The 19,974-nt window shown below is 36.7% G+C and overlaps 1 protein-coding gene across 11 annotated transcripts in view; it reads right to left on the reverse strand.

The window, feature by feature from the left end:
- The window catches only part of SLC16A7 (solute carrier family 16 member 7), a 174,581-nt gene that overhangs the window by 118,060 nt on the left and 36,547 nt on the right, over positions 1 to 19,974 (reverse strand). Inside the window, exons 1-3 of one of the 11 annotated variants that reach the window (XM_032644556.1) lie at positions 18,363 to 18,520; positions 11,001 to 11,163; positions 7,239 to 7,366 (exon numbers count right to left, since the gene is read on the reverse strand). The exons of 7 other annotated variants lie outside the window; for them this stretch is intronic. The gene's annotated coding sequence lies outside the window, so the exon portion shown is untranslated. Of the gene's footprint in view, positions 1 to 7,238; positions 7,367 to 11,000; positions 11,164 to 18,362; positions 18,521 to 19,974 lie in introns of those variants that run through there. 3 more of the 11 variants (XM_032644554.1, XM_032644555.1, XM_032644557.1) reach the window with 3 other exon arrangements.

Genomic DNA, 19,974 nt, shown 5'->3' on the forward strand with positions numbered 1-19,974 from the left:
GAGAAGAGAGATAATACAATGTCACTGAGATAGCACTTGCAATGTTACCTGGTTTGACCGGAGAACTTTGTCATTGTAGTCTAAAACGGAAGGAATTTCAGACTGGCAGTCAATCTGCTTACTGTGGAAGTTCCAAGACTATAAAAAGCAGACTATGCACATATAACTGTCTCATTTAGTAATATCTCATGAAAATTTGTCAGTTCTATAATATATGTGAAGAACTTCCTTGTAGTGACAATTAAATTTATTTGAATTTAGAATCAATATTAAAATATATTTTACAAAATTACTGGTATTATTACACCACAATAAGTAAAATTTATATAATATAGTTAACATGTTTAAGGACATAACATCTTACTACACTTAATTTTTTGCTTCAGTGACTACCACTGAAATACATCATTTTGAATTCATTTCATGTGTAGATACGATGATTTATTGGTATTATTTGAGTAATTCACTTTTGTCTGCATAATTACGTTATTTACCCATGCCCCCAAAGCAATGTCTCTCATATTTTGATTCTCATGTGAGATAAAATAATGTTACTGACATTTGAGAATAATGAGATAAGGAAGTTTTCTTTCCTTTGTATCTTAACTGTAAACTTATTTGAACAGTTTGAGTTTAGAAATTCCCTGATTTGACTCTAGAACATCAGAGTACCAGAATTATCTTAATTTACAGTATTTTGTTGTGAAAAATAGGGCAGCAAAAGTTTTCTCATTTGCTTTATTGTGTACTTTTTTTTTTAAAAACAGAAACAGGCCACAGACCTTAAAAGGTACGTGCTTGTGAGCTGATATGTGTAAAAAAAATATAAAGGACTAATTTGACAGTCATGTGATCATATCCATTAAATAAACTTTTTTTTTTAAAGAGATGTAGTTAAAATGAAATAAATGCTTTCTATTTGTTTTGGCATGCCTTTTGACCTTCTGAGTAAACTTCACCTTGTACAAAAGTTAGTATATGTGACCTTCTGAAACATGAATGGCTAAATCACAGAGAAGTTTGACAAAGGCTTTTACTTATTGAAAAAAACAATTTGTGTTATAGGTCCCTTACTATAAAACCAATACCCAAAACTTAGCACACTTCTAAAAAAGTCCAGAAGCTAAAAGAAATTCCTTGATCCATTATAGTGAAAATCAATACAAACAAGAAAAGGAAGTTAAAAAAAAACCCAGGAATCTCTCAGCCCCTGGAAGGTTATATTAATTTCCAATCTCTTATCCAATTATCAGGTAGAAAAAATATAATTTTTTAATTCTGTAATTTCAGAGGCCATTATTTAGGTGATTTAAATGGCCATACTTTTTAGAAAGAACCAGCAACTAATTCAGTATTTTAATACTTCATGGTGTCATGAAGTTCTATGTCTGGTGTACAGTCATCTCATAATTAATTAACTTAGGAATTTTTGTTGCAACTAAAATACATTACCCAGGGTTCATGATCTTATTTTTATAAAGGTTCTTATTAAAGGGGCTAAGAAGCGTGATGTAGAGGAGGAAAATATTCATGTTTACACATGGTTGGTTACTACCGAGTGATAAAAATTAAAAATTACATTAGTTAAAATAGGTAAATTTATTGATATATTTGACAAAATGGACAAAAAGCCCTCCAAAAATAAGAAGCTATTTTAGAAAACATAGTAGAGCTAAAAAGAATATTTAGTACTGTGCAAATCCACATTCAAATTTTCAGAAGAAACAGCAGATAAACCTACTCTTCTAGGAGAGAGTTTTCCCCTTTAACTTAATAGCATCATCCAAACATATTTGGAAATATTCAGTGCTCATTAGGGCTTAAGAAAAAGTTCCTTGAATGAATTATTCACGAGTACTTCAATCATAATTCCAAACTTTATGATAGTAGTTAGCATTAGCAATAAAGCAAAAAATAACTGAGAACCCACCTACTATTTTCTTTTAATTCTCTTTCTCCTTTCCTTTCCTCACAAGCACAGAAAGCATGTTTGTTTTGGAAGCAAATAGCAAACAGTACAAAAGGAGAACTTAAAGTGAGTGATTAATGATCAAAGCAAAAATGTAGAATCACATCAGCTGACAAGGGGCTGACTGACCCAAGGTTGTAGAATGTGAAGGCATTAGGACAAAGCTAAAGAATAAGTCCTTCTTATTCGAAGGGTGATCTTTGAAAGTCACAGGAGGCAGATTCTCCAAAGCCTTGTAATATACAACTACAGAAACACTATCTACAGCTACTGTAAGTAGCCATTTTCATGGCGGACTTCAAGAAATTCTGTTGCACGCCTTAATAAGTAGTATAACCTAAAATCTGTAAACAGGTACAACGAAATTACATAATTCAAGGAAATGACTTAAACCATCTTAGAATAAACATAAAGTGAGAAGACAGAAGAACAGAAATTTGTGATTGCAGAACTTTAGCAAAAATATTGATGCACAATTCTTGCTCACATATCTTTGTTATGGAGATGTAAATCACCAGCCTGATAATTGAGAAGTCAAAAATGAAAGAAAGTTGATCAGTATTGAAAACAAATATAATTTCTTTAAGTATTGTATTGAAAATTAACCATGAAGAAGGTTGAAGCCAAACCACATTGCAAAATCATGTCTTAATCAGTTTGTCTTGTTGGTGTCACCATACTTTTATGATGCATGTGGAGGTGGCTATGAGGGGGCTGGCATGGGGAAACGTGAAGAAAGCAAAATGTATAGGAGCTCCTATTAGCTGCTGTCTTCCCTACAGCCAAATTTACATTTATCTTTTCTTCTGTGAAACAAAGTGTACACCAGATCCTTTAGCAATATTATTTTTACATATGATTAGGGTGGACACATATGATGTGGTGTCCTGAACAAGGTGCTTCCAAGACCTCCAGCTAGATGGAGTGTAAGTGACCAAGGGCACAATCTGCTGAGCTCTGAAACCCTTTGCTGGATTTGCACAGAATCCACACTTCCCACAGGCTGCTCCCAGCCTGCACCTGAGCACAGCAGGGCCATGAAAGCAGATGGTTCCTGGGATATATACATGACTCCTCTGATGACTGATTTTGCCTGGGGGGGCTTCCACATAGCATTGCCTGATATATGTTGGGTGTTCAATACTTATCTTTGGGGAAAATAAACCGTTGTTATTATTGAGTTGTCAAAGCCCAGATTGCTACATAAACATCAAAAATTAAACTCTGTGTGAAACTTAGTGTTAAGATGATTTTTCAGCTTCCTAATGCAATTCCAGGAAGTTGAAGTACAGCAAATATGTTAGAAAATACAGAGAGACAGAGTTTTGTTCCATGGAAATATAACCTCTGATAGCTAGAGGTGTCTAAAAGTTAAATGGGCGGCTGCAATCCTCTCAATTACTCTTTGATAATACTAGCATTCCCATTTTATAGAACAGGGAACACTAGGCTTGGAGAAGCCAAGTTTTCAGGGTTACACAATTTTAGGGGCAGGAGCCAACACTCCAACCTCAATTTTGCTCACTCTTTCCACAACTACCATACAGTTAGAAGATATATCTTTCATAAAAAGACCCTGAGACAAAGTGAGAGAGTGGCATGGACATGTATACACTACCAAATGTAAAATAGATAGCTAGTGGGAAGCAGCCGCACAGCACAGGGAGATCAGCTCGGTGCTTTGTGACCACCTAGAGGGGTGGGAAAGAGTGGGTGGGAGGGAGATGCAAGAGAGAGGAGATATGGGGATATATGTATATGTATAGCTGATTCACTTTGTTAGGCAGGAGAAATTAGCACTCCATTGTAAAACAATTATACTCCAATAAAGATGTTAAAAAAAAAAAGACCTTGAATGCTTGCATTGATGAGTGGATGCACTATGTGATGTGTAAAAACACTTCCAGTGCTAAAATCTGATGAATTTTTGGAGAAAATCCACTTGATGATGTTGTATCTCCTTTATTTTCTATAAGCCACCTTCCTTTTCCATACATTTTGGAAAAAGTAAATCTACAGACCCCGTTTATATTTCTTAATTTGTGCTACAGTTATTCAAGTGCTTAGGTAAGACTATGTTGTTTTTAAATGTAGCAATAGAAATTAACATCATTAAGTAGGAACCTGTCCTAATAATCAAAAGATGATGATATACAATCCTAAACACTAAATATTAATGCAGTGTGATGCTTTGAATAAGTGAAATATTAGAAAAATATGCCTAAGTAATATGTACTAATATCAATATTAGATTTTTTAAGTAAAATATTATTAAGCAGGTGACAGAACCAGAAGCATAAATCCAGTTATTTTTAATCCAGATCTTATATTGAACGACTGACCAGCAAGGTACCTCCATCAGCTCAACACCTACAGAACTTTGGACAGCGCCACACTCAGCTCAAATATTAATGTGGCTGAAGTCAAATCATGGCACTATTTGGAATCAAAATAGATAAACACCTTTAAACCAAAGCTCCATTTACAAATGTGAAGCCATCAAATTCCACTGATGCCTCTGTCTCTCATACTCTCAGGTCCTAAATTAACTGTTTCCTCTAATCACTAATCCTCTTTCTCAGTCTCATACGCACACAACTACACTATTTTTTCCTATTGGTTCATACTCTCCACCCTACCCCACCCCTCTTGATGTCCTTCCCAATATTTTTCACTGTATCCTCTAGAGCTCCCATTTTTTTCAAATAAATTTCCTTATTCCTAACCTAGACATTGCATTCTCTCCATGGTCTTTTCTCCTTGAAGACCTGACTTATATTGAGTCCTCCTGAATACATGCTAATTCCATATCATTAGGTCCAGAACAGAGGCTCACCATAATCCTAGTTCCACTCTACATCTTATTGTCATTACTTTTTCAACTCATACAAAGAAATCTTTCTTCATTTAAGTTCATTTCATCAAGCTATATCATCCTGAAAACTAGGACTTATCATCCTTCAGATTTCTTCAAAATCCATTTCTCTTCACTCCAAAGTCTCACCATAATCAATAATGATGATCAATAATCATGCACTGTGGTCAATAACCTAGCCAGAGAATCCACAACCTCCACTTCTACTCTCCTTTCAGTAACTCACTTCCAACTTGAAGCTAATGGGCACTCTGAATGCTTCTACTACTGGAGTCTTAAGCATTGACATTCCGATTCCCAATTAGCTTCCCATCTTTTATACAACACTAAAAACCTTATTTCCATCAATTCTGTCCTGGAATTTCCCTGAAATTTTCCACTGTTTTGACACTTACATCTTCTCCCAAACTACCAGCGCTTTTTTTTTTTTTTTTTTTTTTGCGGTACGCGGGCCTCTCACTATTGTGGCCTCTCCCGCTGCGGAGCACAGGCTCCGGACGCGCAGGCTCAGTGGCCATGGCTCACGGGCCTAGCCACTCCGCGGCATGTGGGATCTTCCCGGACCGGGGCACGAACCCGTGTCCCCTGCATCGGCAGGCGGACTCTCAACCACTGTGCCACCAGGGAAGCCCTACCAGCGCTTTTTAACCTCAATTTTTTTTCTACTCAGCTGCAATGTTGATCTTCATTCAAATCCTAGTTCTGCTTCTCATTGGTAAAATATCTTGGGAAAATTACTTAACAGGATTCTCAGTTTGTTTTTTAAAATGGGAATAATACTTATACTTCATAGGAAAGAGGGGAATAAATGTGGCAATGTCCATAATGTACTGAGCACAATTCCTGGCACGATAGCACTCAATAAATATTAATATCATCTATAATCACCAATGTTCTCAAGTCAACTTTGTCTTCTGGTAACAAGGAGCCTGAAAATTCCAAAGTCAAAATGGGCCCTACAATTAGAGTACTAAGTAGAGCTCTAAAAATATAAATTAAGTGCACAGATGGATGCCAATACACATTCATAGATTTCAGTTTTAGCAGGACTCTCAGTGCCTCTCCCAGTAAGCTTTTTTCACACCTCTTGGTACCTTCCTCTCCTTTCCAATACAGTTCTAAACAGCTTCCTCTCTCCTCAAGTTTCCTAACCACTCTGTCATCACCTGTGGTTCACCAGGCTTCTTATTTGCAAAGAAAATGAAAACCATCAGACCAGGCATGAAATCTCACAAATGTGTTCTTATCTGTGCACATTTCTGTATCTCTATTAATCCTTCATTCATTCCCTCCTGCCCTGGTAGTAGAGGTAAGCCCCTTCCTGGTCACCAAATAGGCCCTCACCTAATATACGATAAGTTCTTCTTGATCTTGGATGGTTTTGCCATCTGTTTTGACCCCTTCCCCCATCGTTCTCCTCTACTGTCACTTCTTGCCTTGCACTATATGTTCTAACAACACTGAATTAATTCAGGTTTGAGCTTAACCCATGCTGTTTCATACCTTCATGTTTTTACCGCCTTGGTAGAAGTCAGTGCCTATCAAGGAATCCTTTTCTCACTTTTCTGTTAGCAAAGCTCCTATTTATTCCTCAAGACCCAACTTAACAATTCCTCTTTTGTGAGAGGAGGAAAGAAAGACAAGGGAGAGGATGCTGAGAAGTACTGACAGGATAAGGAACTCTCAGGAAAGGTGATAATAGGGAAGCCTTACAATACCTAGAGTTGATAGACAACAATGAGTTTCAATTATGATATCGGATTTCTTGCTTAACTGCTATCTTTAACATACATTTCTACTTAATTCATGAAAAGCATTTCAATGGCTCCCTGACAGCTAATAAATAGTCTCAAGCCTTTCAGATTTACAGATAATTACAAAAGTACCTCCAACTGTCAGGAAGTTACCAGTTTTCCATCGGTTTATGAACAGATTTTGAACGGAGAAGGCAGAAAGAAAAGTCAAACTACAACACACATTTGTTGGTGAGAAAAAAAACAACAACAGAGAACACTGACTTTGCTTTTTCTGCATTTCACAAATTCCTTAAGTGCCAGTTACTTATAACATCATTATAACACAGGCCTAAGGTAACTTCTGAAATTGAAATTTAGGCTGTCATAACCTTTGAACTACAATAAAGGCAGGACCTAAGTTGCTATTAACATCTGGTTAAGTTTCACATTGTTTTGCCTTGCTTTGTTTGCCTTTTAAAAATGTTTTTGGTTGTTTGTTTTAGTTTGGCCATTCAGCTTTATTAGGTCTTAAATGATATAAATTCTCCTGTTTTACTGCTGTTTAGATTTTATGCCAAATGTTAGCAATACATGAAGCCAAATATTCAAACTTATCGAATACTCTCTCAATATGTCTAGTTCAAAATCTCCCACATACTCAGAGTTGCAGCAGGATAGATACTGCTCTCTAAAGGGCAGCGCAATAATCATCTTCATGGATATTTATTATCTTTTGTGAACAGATGTAGGTCATTGTAGAGATAGTTCCAAAGTCACCTTCCAAAGCTGAAATACAGACATGACATTTGGTAAAGTTTCAAAACCTGTCAGGACAATTTTCTTCAATTCACCAAAATTCCCTTTGTACTGTCGAAAGACTGCTGGAAGAGCAATGTTTTCAAACTGTTCGGCTTGATTACACTGGTGTGGTACCACTTATCTAGAGCTATTTTAAGCATCTTCTTGAGTTACAGTAAGCTATATTGTAAATCTAATTACATTTGCCCACAGGAAAGTAAGTACATGTGAACCCTGCTCTGTAATCTACTTAACAAAAGGCACGGTATTTTTCTTCATAGAATTTATCAAGATTGTTATTACATAGTTATTTATATTTCTAAATGCCTTTCTCTTCCACTATAAATTCCAAAAGAGCATGCAAATGTGTTTTATATGCAGTACCTTGCTCAGTGCCTAGAGGGACAAAGAATGTTTGATGAATGAATAAATGAATGAACGAGTGACCACGTAAAAGATAACTAAATTATATACACTTATGCTTGACACTTTAAGCTCATGCTGAAAATGTATACGTACTTCAGGGACTCATTGGCGTATATTACAGTGTAGTGTAATGAGGCACAAACTTTCAATTCAAATGGAATGGATTTAATGCCAGATCTGGTATTTAATGAATTGTGTGATCAAAGACAAGTGGAATGAACTCTCTAACCCTCTGTTTTCTCATCTGTAAAATGTGAACAACTGCACTGGATTAAGTATTAAAGATAATGCATACAAAAGTATGCAGCACAGTCCATGACACGGAGCAAGGTCTTAATGTGGTGGGTAATGTCACTTATTAATATTTTATATAGATTTTAAGTGAATTATATTAATGTAAATTATCCAAGGGCTTTTAAAAATTGACAACATAAATCTATTTTGAGCATATGCTAGCCATGATAATTCATCAATAATTTACAGCATTAAAATGAATTTTCCTACACCTTCGTGTCTATTTTCCCAATTATTATAAAGTTTCAACAAGTTATTTTCAATTAAATTTCACCATTCTTTACTCTGTACACTCCTTGCAAATTCTTCATAATCATTCAAGAATCCTTCTCAATTGGTCCCCATAACCATAATCTGAGTTCATTGTCAGTTCAATTTTCTGGCCTAAGTTGCATGCTGTTCCCTAATCAACTTTCATTTCATTATTGCCCCTATATTTCGTAACTTCAGCGATTATCACAATGGAAAAAGTAATCATTGTTGAATTGTATTCTCCCTTCTGGACTATACCTTCTTTGAGGTTTTATCCTCTGCACAAAGAATTGGATCCAATCTTAATCCTTAACTTTTATTCATCCATTTATGGACATATACTGAGCATGATCTATGCTCTGTTCTGAATGTCTGTGTCTCCCAAAATTCTATGTTGAAGATCTAACACCTAAGATGATGGTATTAGGAGGTAGGGCCTTTGCAAGGTTATTAGAAATGGGATTAGGACCCTTATGAAAGAGCCTCCAGAAAGCTAGCTCACTTCCCCCACCATATGAGGATACAAGAAATCAGCGACCTGAAAGAGGGCCCTCACCTGACCATGCTGCACCCTGATCTCAGACTTCCAGCCTCCAGAACTATAAAAGATAAATTTCTGTTGTTTATAAGCTGCCCAGTCTGTGGTATTTTGTTATAGCCACCTGAAAAGTCTCCGACAATCTATGTGCCAGACACCGTGTTGGGTTAGATTGTTACAAACCAGAGCACGATAAAGTCTCTAGGATCAAAGAGCTCACAGACTAATTAGGGGATGCAAAGCTAGAAATAAATAATTATGAAAAATGTGATAAAGGAAATAACTATGCTCATGGCTTTATGAAAACACTGAGAAATAACGATGTGCATGGCTTTATGATAATTAACCAGCCTCAGGTAAGTAAGGACAGGGACAGAATCCTAGAAAAAGCAATGTTTCTTAAAAGATAGAAAGGAACCAGTGAACTAAAAGGAAAAGGGGAAGGACATTCCAGGCCCAAGGGTCAGTATGAAGCAAAGAAACAAATGACAGTGTATTCATACGGGAAACGCTAAGACAGCAACTTTCGCAGCTCTTGTCACATCAGTTCATAAAGTATTACTCCAGCACAAAAATGGGCAGGAAAGGTTTTATATTAGACTGTGTTTAAGTTAAAATAAATTAAGGTTACAATATTAAAAATCTGTAAATTCAGGGCTTCCCTCGTGGCTCAGTGGTTAAGAATCTGCCTGCCAATGCAGGGGACACGGGTTCGAGCCCTGGTCTGGGAAGATCCCACATGCTGCGGAGCAACTAAGCCCGTGAGCCACAACTACTCAGCCTGTGCTCTAGAGCCCACGAGCCACAACTATTAAACCTTCGCTCTACAGCCCGCGAGCCACAATTACTGAGCCCCCGCACCACAACTGCTGAAGCCCGCGCACCTACAGCCCATGCTCTGCAACAAGAGAAGCCACTGCAATGAGAAGCCCGCGCACTGCAACGAAGAGCAGCCCCCGCTTGCTGCAACTAGAGAAAGCCCACATGCAGCAACAAAGACCCAACTCAGCCAAAAATAAAATAAATTAATTTTAAAAAGAAACTGTAAATTCAAGCATTTTTTTCTTAAAACACCATTTAAAAAGCAACATTAGGAAACGCCTGTTTCGTTAGACTTTTATTCAGTGTTTCAGGTTACTTGGATAGAATACTGATATTCCAAAATGGTGGACTATTAACATTACTGCACATCTTCCCACCAAACAAACTCTAAACTGCCTTATTAGTAACATCTAGGAAAAGGCCAGAAAGGCTCTCTATAAAGAGAAACTGACACACATTGGAAAGCACAATTGATAATGGTTTATTAAGCCCTAGGCTGTAGAAAAGCCTTGGAATTGGCTCCCTCTTTTCACAAATGGAGAAAGTAAGAAACAATGATAACCGATAATGCTTACCCATGCTAAAGTGACTCCCTGGAATAAAGGCAGAAAAGTTATAAAGGGAACATTAAAAAAAAAAGAGACTAGCTTTATTTCTATTCTGACACATATATAGTAAGAGCCCTAGAAACTATTGCACAGTTATAGAATAAATCTGGAACTATCAAAAAAATTTACTTTTTAATACAAAGAGTTTTGTGTCCCATAAGGGCAGGGTCTTCATTTTTGTTCGTCACATTTTCCCCATCTCAAGACAAGTACTAAGAATTATTTTTGAATGAATGAATAGTGCATGAGTGCATGTTATATGTAAGACTAGACTCAGGAGAATCTGGCAGAAAATGAACACACAATGTACTCTGCCCTAGTAGGGGATACAAACAGACAAATTAAAAGGATTGCTTTGTATGAGGTAAATTTTTTTAAAGTATCATAGGAATAAGGGCTTGGGGGAAATGGTCCTTTTAGCTAATGTGATTAGGGAAGGCCTCTGAGATGGAAGAGGTGGGTGCAGGATACAGATTTACCTAAGCAAATACTTTGTGTGTGCTATTTTACTACAACGTATCCTGGCAGCTACCACAGCTCCAATATAAAGGCAGAGAAAAAGCTTAAAGAGTTTATACACGATTGTTTCAAGTAATACATGTATGTATATACAATCCACCTTTAAACAATGCAGAGGGGTTAGGTGCGCTGAGCTTCCATGCAGTTGAAAACCCCAGTGTACCTTATAGTCGGCCCTCTGTACCCGCAGTTCCTCTATATCCGAGGTTCCGTATCCACAGATTCAACCAACCACAGATTGTGTAGTGCTCTAGTATGTATTTATTGAAAAAAATCCCTGTAGAAGTGGACCAGCGCAGTTCAAACCCCTGTTGTTCAAGGGTCAACTGTAAAAATAAATAAACAAACAAACATATACTAAAAAATTTTTCTATACAAATGTTGCCCTCAGTGTTTTGTTCAACTAGAAACCTTTGTAGACTTCTCAATTTGCCCATGTAAGTCATTTTTCATACATGCAGCTCCTCTCAAAAAACCCGTACAACAGAAGTTTAAAGGTTTCTGAGGAGACTTTGCCTAAGCACTAAAATATTCTTTTTAAAATTTTCTTTTTTTTTTTTTTTTTTTTGAGAAGACATTTAGAATACCAGGCTCTCTATTAGGTTGCCAAGATGAAAGGGGTATTTTCAGTTGTTAATACACAGCAGCACTTGTTTCTGATAGGGGCTGCCAATGACTTTCATTACATCTGTCAGTCAAATAGTAAAAAAAAAAAAAAAAATCATTGAAATAAATCCTACACAATTGCAAACATTTGGCATGATAAATAGCTTTAGTAGCCAACGGTGGCATGGATCCTTGTGCTATTTGGGTAGATGGAATGCAAGAGTATTTTAGAGAAAGCACTACATTATTTTCAGAATCTCAGTCATTTAATTTCTTGTAGAAAATGAAAAGAACAATCTCAATGTTTGGAAAAATGAAATTCTAAGGTGTTTTTTTCTGTCAGAGTGCAGAGTTCAACTTAACATATTATTTCCAATGACGAAAAAGGGACAGTCACCAAAATTTAAATAGAATGTGTAAGTTGCAATCATGAAATCTACCCTCCCCCAAAAGTCAAATATTAAAAACAAAGAGTAAATCACAAATTTCCTTTCGGTCTGCTTACAGATTGCATAAGTCTAGTGCCTCCTTCGTTTCTAGCAGTATTTCTGAGTTTCCTTACAAGCATTTAAATTTGGCACAAGGCTGAAACATGGGTTAGCATCTGCTGATGTTGCTCTAAGTAGAAACGTGAATTTTAAGCCCATGATGAGAATGAGCCAGTGACAATGGCTGCCATTCTTTGTTGGCAACACTGTCTTTTCCTACATCACGTTGATCACACAGCATGGTTTCAACTCCCTCACTATCACAAAGAGTTTGGGTTGTAGTTTTGGGTTGTTTTTGTGTTTGTTTTATTGCATATAAACAGTAATAATCTGTAAGAACATTATAAGAGGAGGAATAAGACAGGAGCACAACAATACACTGTAGCAAACAAAAACTAACAGCGCAAACTAAAGACTAATTTCCAGGATAGGGAATGATAAAATCAAAGAAAGATGGTAAGAACTGCAAGGGCATTATGAAAAATTAGCTTTCAAATCCTGGACCAAGTCTTGGAGTTGCTAAGAATCTCTGGAAAACAAAACCAACATATTTTTTAAAGGCTTCAAGGTCAGAGCCCATGAGCCTAAAGGATTATAAAATTTGGTTAGGTGTGTATTACTGAGTTGATACTTCCCAATGATAGATAAAAACTGGACTGGATTGCAAACTACCAAATCAGTATTTGAAGCTGAAAACAGAACTATGCTAATTCAGATCATGTCAACAACCAAGGTATAATGCAACTCATGTATTAATAGATGAGGTACAGAAATATGAACACAGGAAAATACTTTTGCTGTTCTTATAATTTGATATTCATACAAGTACTTAATACTATGTTTCCTATGTTAATTATAAGCAAACACAGTTATCAGAGATTCTAGTCCACTTTTTTAGAAACATATAAACTTTTTTTCTAAAAGATTATCATGGAAGAGGTTTTAATATTTATACTTGATGTACTGAGAAACTATTTAAGTAATGCTTAATTCTAAGACATCCAAGAATTACTTGCAGAATATTTAAAAATTAAGAGTCAGGATCTGTCTTTTCTTGGGCCAGCCACTAACAAGCTACGTGAATTTGGAAAATTTAGTTAACCTTCTGAAAGTCAAAGTTTCTTCCTTTCCAAAATAGAAATACTTCATAGGTCATTGAAATAATAAAATGATATACTACTTGCAGACAGCTTAGCACTTGATAACACATAGCACTATCAATTATATTTTTTTCAGAAAAAGTTATTAACCCACTGAAATGCAACAGAAAAGGAAGTACTATTAAAAACTTTATTTTTAAAATTCTTCCTCCATCCAGAATTGTAGTTCCTATAAAACAAGAATCACAAGATTGGAAAATAATGGCAACTTAAAAAATAAAAGGCAATGACCACGATAATAGAATACATTCCTATTTTTAGGGGAATGCCAAGAAAGAAAGAAGGAGGAGGAAACGGAGAAATAGAATGATAAAAGAGCAGGGAGGCAAAGAGGTGGAAATGACTAGTCACTATAAAATATCAGATTATTGTTGTATTAAAAGTATTTGGGGAAAAAAATTCTCTTGTCGCCAAATGCATTCTGTTAGTGTCCTTTGAGCCCGAGACATTTATGTGGGTATTACAGATTACAGATTCACATTTAGTGGTATCCTAAGTTTTAACAGTTTTTAATATTTGTGACACATTTCTTCCTTTGTCTTCCAATGTGCACCCAAAAAGATCAGAATGGGAGCTGCTTCTTTTACTAAGGGCAATCTGAGGTTGAAACAAAGATAACCTTTCTACTAAACCAGAAAAGACCACGTTTACAATTAAGCGGTGTGACCTGGTGATAGTTTCTTCTTTAATACTCAAAAGGTAGAAGCTGACTATTCTTAACCATGGTCTCCATTTTCTATATAAAGAAATGAGCAAAGAGGTCAGTGGTACTTGACTAGCACAGATCCATTTTGGAAATAGGAACAAAATTTTCTAAGTTTTCAAAATCAGGAATTATTTTCTCACAATCTACATATTATCTGAAAAATAATATCAGGTCTATGCACTCAGAGAGTAACATTTGGATTAACACAGTGTGTTTGATGCTGCGTGAAAGCTGAAATCTCTCTTAAATCCATGCAATCAAATTCATAATACATATCCAAAGTGTGTACTTCTTGTTAAATTAATTAAACAGGGAGGCCGTTAGACTGTGGTGGCTGTAATGCTGCGGAGGTCTATGTAAGCAAACAAAATCTATGCTTGTAAGTGCCTCACGGTTATGAACTCAAAACACTAAAGACAACCAATCACAAGCAGCCAGCTAGGCTGTAAGCCGTAGCCAGCCAACAACTTCCTTACTTTGCTTCTGCTTTTTCTCTATGAAAGTGTCTCCTAGGCTCCTGTTGGCAGAGCACTCCTAATCTCTTCTGGTTTGGTGCTAATTCCAATAGCTTTTTGCTCAAATGCTTAAGAATTTTAATATGCCTCAGTTTATCTTTTTTCTTTAACATCTTTATTGGAGTATAATTGCTTTACAATGGTGTGTTAGTTTCTGCTTTATAACAAAGTGAATCAGTTATACATATACATATATCCCCATAATTCCTCCTTCTTGTGTCTCCCTCCCTCCCACCCTCCCTATCCCACCCCTCTAGGTGGTCACAAAGCACCAAGCTGATCTCCCTGTGCTATGCGGCTGCTTCCCACTAGCTATCTATTTTACGTTTGGTAGTGTATATATGTCCATGCCACTCTCTCACTTTGTCACAGCTTACCCTTCCCCCTCCCCATATCCTCAAGTCCATTCTCTAGTAGGTCTGTGTCTTTATTCCCATCTTACCCCTAGGTTCTTCATGACCTTTTTTTTTTTTTTCTTAGATTCCATATATACGTGTTAGCATACAGTATTTGTTTTTCTCTTTCTGACTTACTTCACTCAAATGCAAATCAAAACTACAATGAGATATCATCTCACACCAGTCAGAATGGCCATCATCAAAAAATCTAGAAACAACAAATGCTGGAGAGGGTCTGGAGAAAAGGGAACACTCTTGCACTGTTGGTGGGAATGTAAATTGATACAGCCACTATGGAGAACAGTATGGAGGTTCCTTAAAAAACTACAAATAGAACTACCATATGACCCAGCAATCCCACTACTGGGCATATACCCTGAGAAAACCATAATTCAAAAAGAGTCATGTACCAATATGTTCATTGCAGCTCTACTTAAAATAGCCAGGACATGGAAGCAACCTAAGTGTCCATCAACAGATGAATGGATAAAGAAGATGTGGCACATATATACAATGGAATATTGCTCAGCCATAAAAAGAACCGAAATTGAGTTATTTGTAGTGAGGTGGATGGACCTAGAGTCTGTCATACAGAGTGAAGTTTATCTTTTAATACACCTATTGTCTCTTCAGTTGAATTTGCCCAGCACCCCTATAATTCTGAAAGTAACAACATCCAATAATAAATTCCTATTTTGTACACATATTTTGTCACCAAATATAAGAGAAGCACATAGTCTAAATGTTCTGTAGAATAACTTAATCAGAAAAGGCCTGGAAAAATTTTGTTCCATCCTCTTCCAAAAAGGGGATGATTATTTAACCTCAAACTTCAATAATGAAGATTTTTCTAAGTTAAAATTTGTCCTATTTTCTTGATATTAATGCTAGGGAAAATAAGTTAATTTGAGGAAAAAGGAAGTGTTTGTGTTTAATTTCTTGGAAATATCATAATTCTACATAGATCTTAATTTAGAAATTATACAGTTTTGATCATTTTACCTCATGGCCTCATGAAGCTTGAGCTTCATTTATTTGAAAACTGTTTAATCAATTTTTTTAATCAATTTTTAATAGAAAAAATAAATTAAAACCTAAGGAGAACAGAACTCACATTCAGCATACCCTACACAATTATTTCAAAGTGCTTTTTGACTGAAATTTGAGAACTGTTTAAATATTTAAATATCTACTGAAGACAAAAATACTTCTAAGTATGCACTTAAGATGAATCTTTCTGAGTAACACTGATTTCTAGTATGTCATTATTAACATATGTAAAGAACCTAGAACAGAAATGTTTGAGTGTTTAAGAGTTTTTAAGTATGGTATATAGGCTTCCTACTTCAAAAAAAGGATATAATGATACACCATCGGAAAATTCACCAGCTTAAATATATGGGAAATCTAAAGGATTCTCTCAGGGAAATACTTTTCCTGATGGACAGATGAATCAAGTCACAAACGTTCCCTTTGCCACCTCTGGATTACACAAGTCTTTAGTTTCCATATCCATAAAACTAGAAACCATTTGAAGTGTAGGTAGGTTTCAGGAAATTATAACACAACTCCTCACAAACTCTTCATGAAATTTCCTATTGCATACTTGACAGCTGGATTTTTAACTGTAAAATGAGTTTCAAACTGATGAAAAATGCATGAATTTATTTCTAAATAATTAAGTGAAAAAATGGTGTGCAAGTAATTAATTAGTAAAGGACATTTTAATATTCTCTAATGGTAAAAGTATTAGACTGTGCTCTCTTTTATTGCGTTGCATGATTTGTAATGTGTTCTACCACAAGCTCACTTTGTATATAAAACTGAGGAATTTGCTTCAGCCAGATTGCCAATGGAAAGAGAATTGAAGAAATAAGTCACAAAGGCAATGTTAATAAGGGGCAGAAATTCAAGCTCTGATAGTACATTCTGTACCTGGATATAGCAGAGAACTTTCCAATTAGAGCCAACAAGTAGAAAGCTGATATCTCCAAGCTGAGATTTATAGGGAGAGGTCAGCAGCATGTAATGAGAATTTGGAGCACATACATCCAGCTGTTAACACCTTTAGTATAAGTATAGCTTCTAATGGCAAAAGCTAATGGCTCCATGACAATAATAAATAATAGTGAGAGAATATTCTAGCCTCAGGCCTCAGAAAAAGAATGGGTGGCATTATACGATTTTCACTAACACTACCTGAAGGAGGACTTCTAAAGGGGTAGTTTCATTCTCCTAAGAGCGTTAGCTGCACTAGAATATGGGAAATAACAATAGGCAAGAAACAACCTTTTAGTTGACTTCCATCCTTTCCTCAGTGGAATTTACATCCAGGCATGTCCTTGCTGGAAAGAAAGGAGGAAGGAAGGAAGAAAGGAAGGAAGGAAGGAAGGAAGGAAGGAAGGAAGGAAGGAAGGAAGGAAGGAAGGAAGGAAGGAAGGAAGGAAGGGAGAAAGGAAGGAAGGGGGGAAGGGGGGAGGGGGGGAAGGGAGAAAGGAAGGAGGGAGGGAGGGAAAGAAATCCCTGCCCAGGTTCCCATCACTCACTGTATACCATGCAATAAAAATGTAAAAATAAATAACACTTAAAAGCATTAGAATTCACTTCTTTGTGTGTGCACTTACCAGGACAGTCTTGGAGCACTCACAATGTGTACAATGTGTAGGCGGACACCTGGAGTTGTGCCCTGCACAACCTACAAGGTCATTTACAGGCAGCCCTGAAGCAATATTTAAGAACATGCACTCAGGAGTTGGCAGATCTGGAATCAAGTGATCCTAACCGTATGACTGTGGGCAAGTTAATGAAACTGGTTAAGTTTAGTTTCCATATCCATAAAATGGAAATAATAATATTAGCCACCGCCAAAGGTTACTGGAACAATAAATGCAAATAAAACACATAGGGCACTGCCTGGTAGATGTTAGTGAGCTATAAAACTCAACTGTTGTTATTATTATCACATACCAACTTTTGTGGTTAAGTGCCACAAAAATATATGGAGCTATGTGCTGTTGACACATTATTGAATGTGAGACACCTGGAATTTCAGGCTTTAAACTCTACTGCTAAACATTAATTAACCATATCACTTGTATTTAACCCCTACCATGAAAATACACACAATATTACGGGTCTTTGTGATCTCATAGTAACTGATACGGTTAGTAGTCCACTAGGGTCTGATGTATCTGTAATCTTGGCAACCACACTGCACAAACTGCACAATACCAAGTGCCACAGCTTCCCCAGAGCCCAAGAAAACAGAATAGAGTAGAACTGATAACAGCAAATATAAGCACAATGACGTATTAACCAAGAAGACAGCCTAATTCTGTAAAAAGAAAATAAAGTACAAGCATGCTGTAGACTTTTTTGAGCATTTGTATGAGCACCAGGAAAACATACTTGGAAGTCTTGTTATATCGACCCCAAGATTGACAGCAGAATTATTATTCTTCAGTGCAGCCCAGGCCTAGAAGTCAGGTATATTATTAACAGCAGAATGGATCCTTCACCTTCGGGTAACTTTCATACAAACCCTTGTCTCTTCCTAATGCCAATGCCTATCAGCCCATTAATCACAGCAGCTTCTTTCCACAGCTCTCTCTTCAAATCTTACTCCCCAAGTGTGTCTCAGCCCAAATTGTACCTGTATTTAGTTGCTACCTTTCAGTTGAATTCCATCACACTGCTGGCTGCTCCTCTTGGCATTTTACAAATGAAAAAGAAATCTGCTGAGTTATTCCAGTTAGACTGCAGTGTTTCTTAACCTGGAAGGTTTTTGGAGACTTATTTGGCTGTCACAACTGGGAGGGTGCTACTGGCTTCTGGTGGATGGAGGCAGTGCCAGGACTGTGGCAGGCATGGGAGGTGCCTGGGGCTCAAAATTTAAGGAGGCACTCACTCACCCTTAGGGTCACCCAGACACAAGATTAAAGCTCATAGGGCCCTGGGAGTGAGTGCCTCCTTAAAACCATGGCTTACCTTCCTCCCTTGCCTCCCTCTAGTCCCAGTCCTGGGTTGAGGGCAGGGTTGCCTCTAAACATCCTTATAAAAGGAATTATCCAATCCAAGATATCAATAATACTGAGGCTGAGAAACCCAGACTGGTTTAAAGAATCTAAAGAAGATCAGGGTTGGAAACATGATTCCCTCCCTTTTCCACTTTAAGTTACAAATTTTAAATCACACTCTGTTAAATCTAACGTCTCTAATAGTGAAATAATACCAAATTCTACCAGGTAGCTTTAATCCATTTTACTCCCATCCACATAGCCTACAATGAAGTTCAATTAACTTGACCGTTTCCTTCCTGGCCTTTGTAATTAGGCCCCAGCCTTCCCTCTGCTGGTGCATCTCTCACTCACCCTATTTACCTCTAAGGGGCAGATGCAAGGGTACCTTCCCATCAAAATGTGACTCCTCCCTTCTCAGATCTGTTTCTCTCTCTTATGTATCTTTCTCTGTATCTTATATTACACTATAGTCATTTATTTGCCTTTTTAATTCTCCCTATCCCTGACCTACCCTGCCCCACCCACACATATGAACATGCACACAAATACACACACGCTGACTTAACCTCCCTACAGTCATGAATCAGGTTTGCTTTATATTTACTTTCCCGAGAAGCTCTATGTAGAACAGTGCTTTGAACATGTAGAGAACTCAATATATGTTTTAACTGGATCAACAAGGCAGTTATATACAGTAACACATAATAGCATGAACCATAATATTTCCTGTTGGCTATCTGAATCTAAATATAACACTGTGTTACTAGGCCTTGTCGAATCCAGTACCAATTTTCTTCTCCTGGCAGATGTGTCCATCTATTTCAAGTTTGAGATCCCAGAATTCTTGAGGTTTGTGTTCAGTAGGTAACTGACTTGACATTTTGCTATAAACAAAAGCACAGAATGCAATGTATTTTCTTCCCAGAGACCTGTTCTAGCAGCAGAAGAGCTTATGTCTTTGCCTGAGCTATAAGCCTAAACTCAGGAAGAAAATAAATCCAATTCCTAATAAAAGCTGAAGAAATAGCCTTGTAGTATGTCAAACTCTTCAGGAAGCCAAACTGATGCAACATGAAAACACATTTCCATCACCCTCTACCTCACCCTCAACCTTAAAACTAGTCTGAATTCAAAATTTCTAATTTTGAATTTTAACCAAAAATAAACTGACTACCTAAGTAATTAATACATAGCTATAAATATCTTCTATTGAAAAAGAATACAATACATATACAATCAAATTTC

Source organism: Phocoena sinus, chromosome 10 (assembly GCF_008692025.1).
Source record: "Phocoena sinus isolate mPhoSin1 chromosome 10, mPhoSin1.pri, whole genome shotgun sequence".
Classification (NCBI taxonomy): Eukaryota; Metazoa; Chordata; class Mammalia; order Artiodactyla; family Phocoenidae; genus Phocoena; species Phocoena sinus.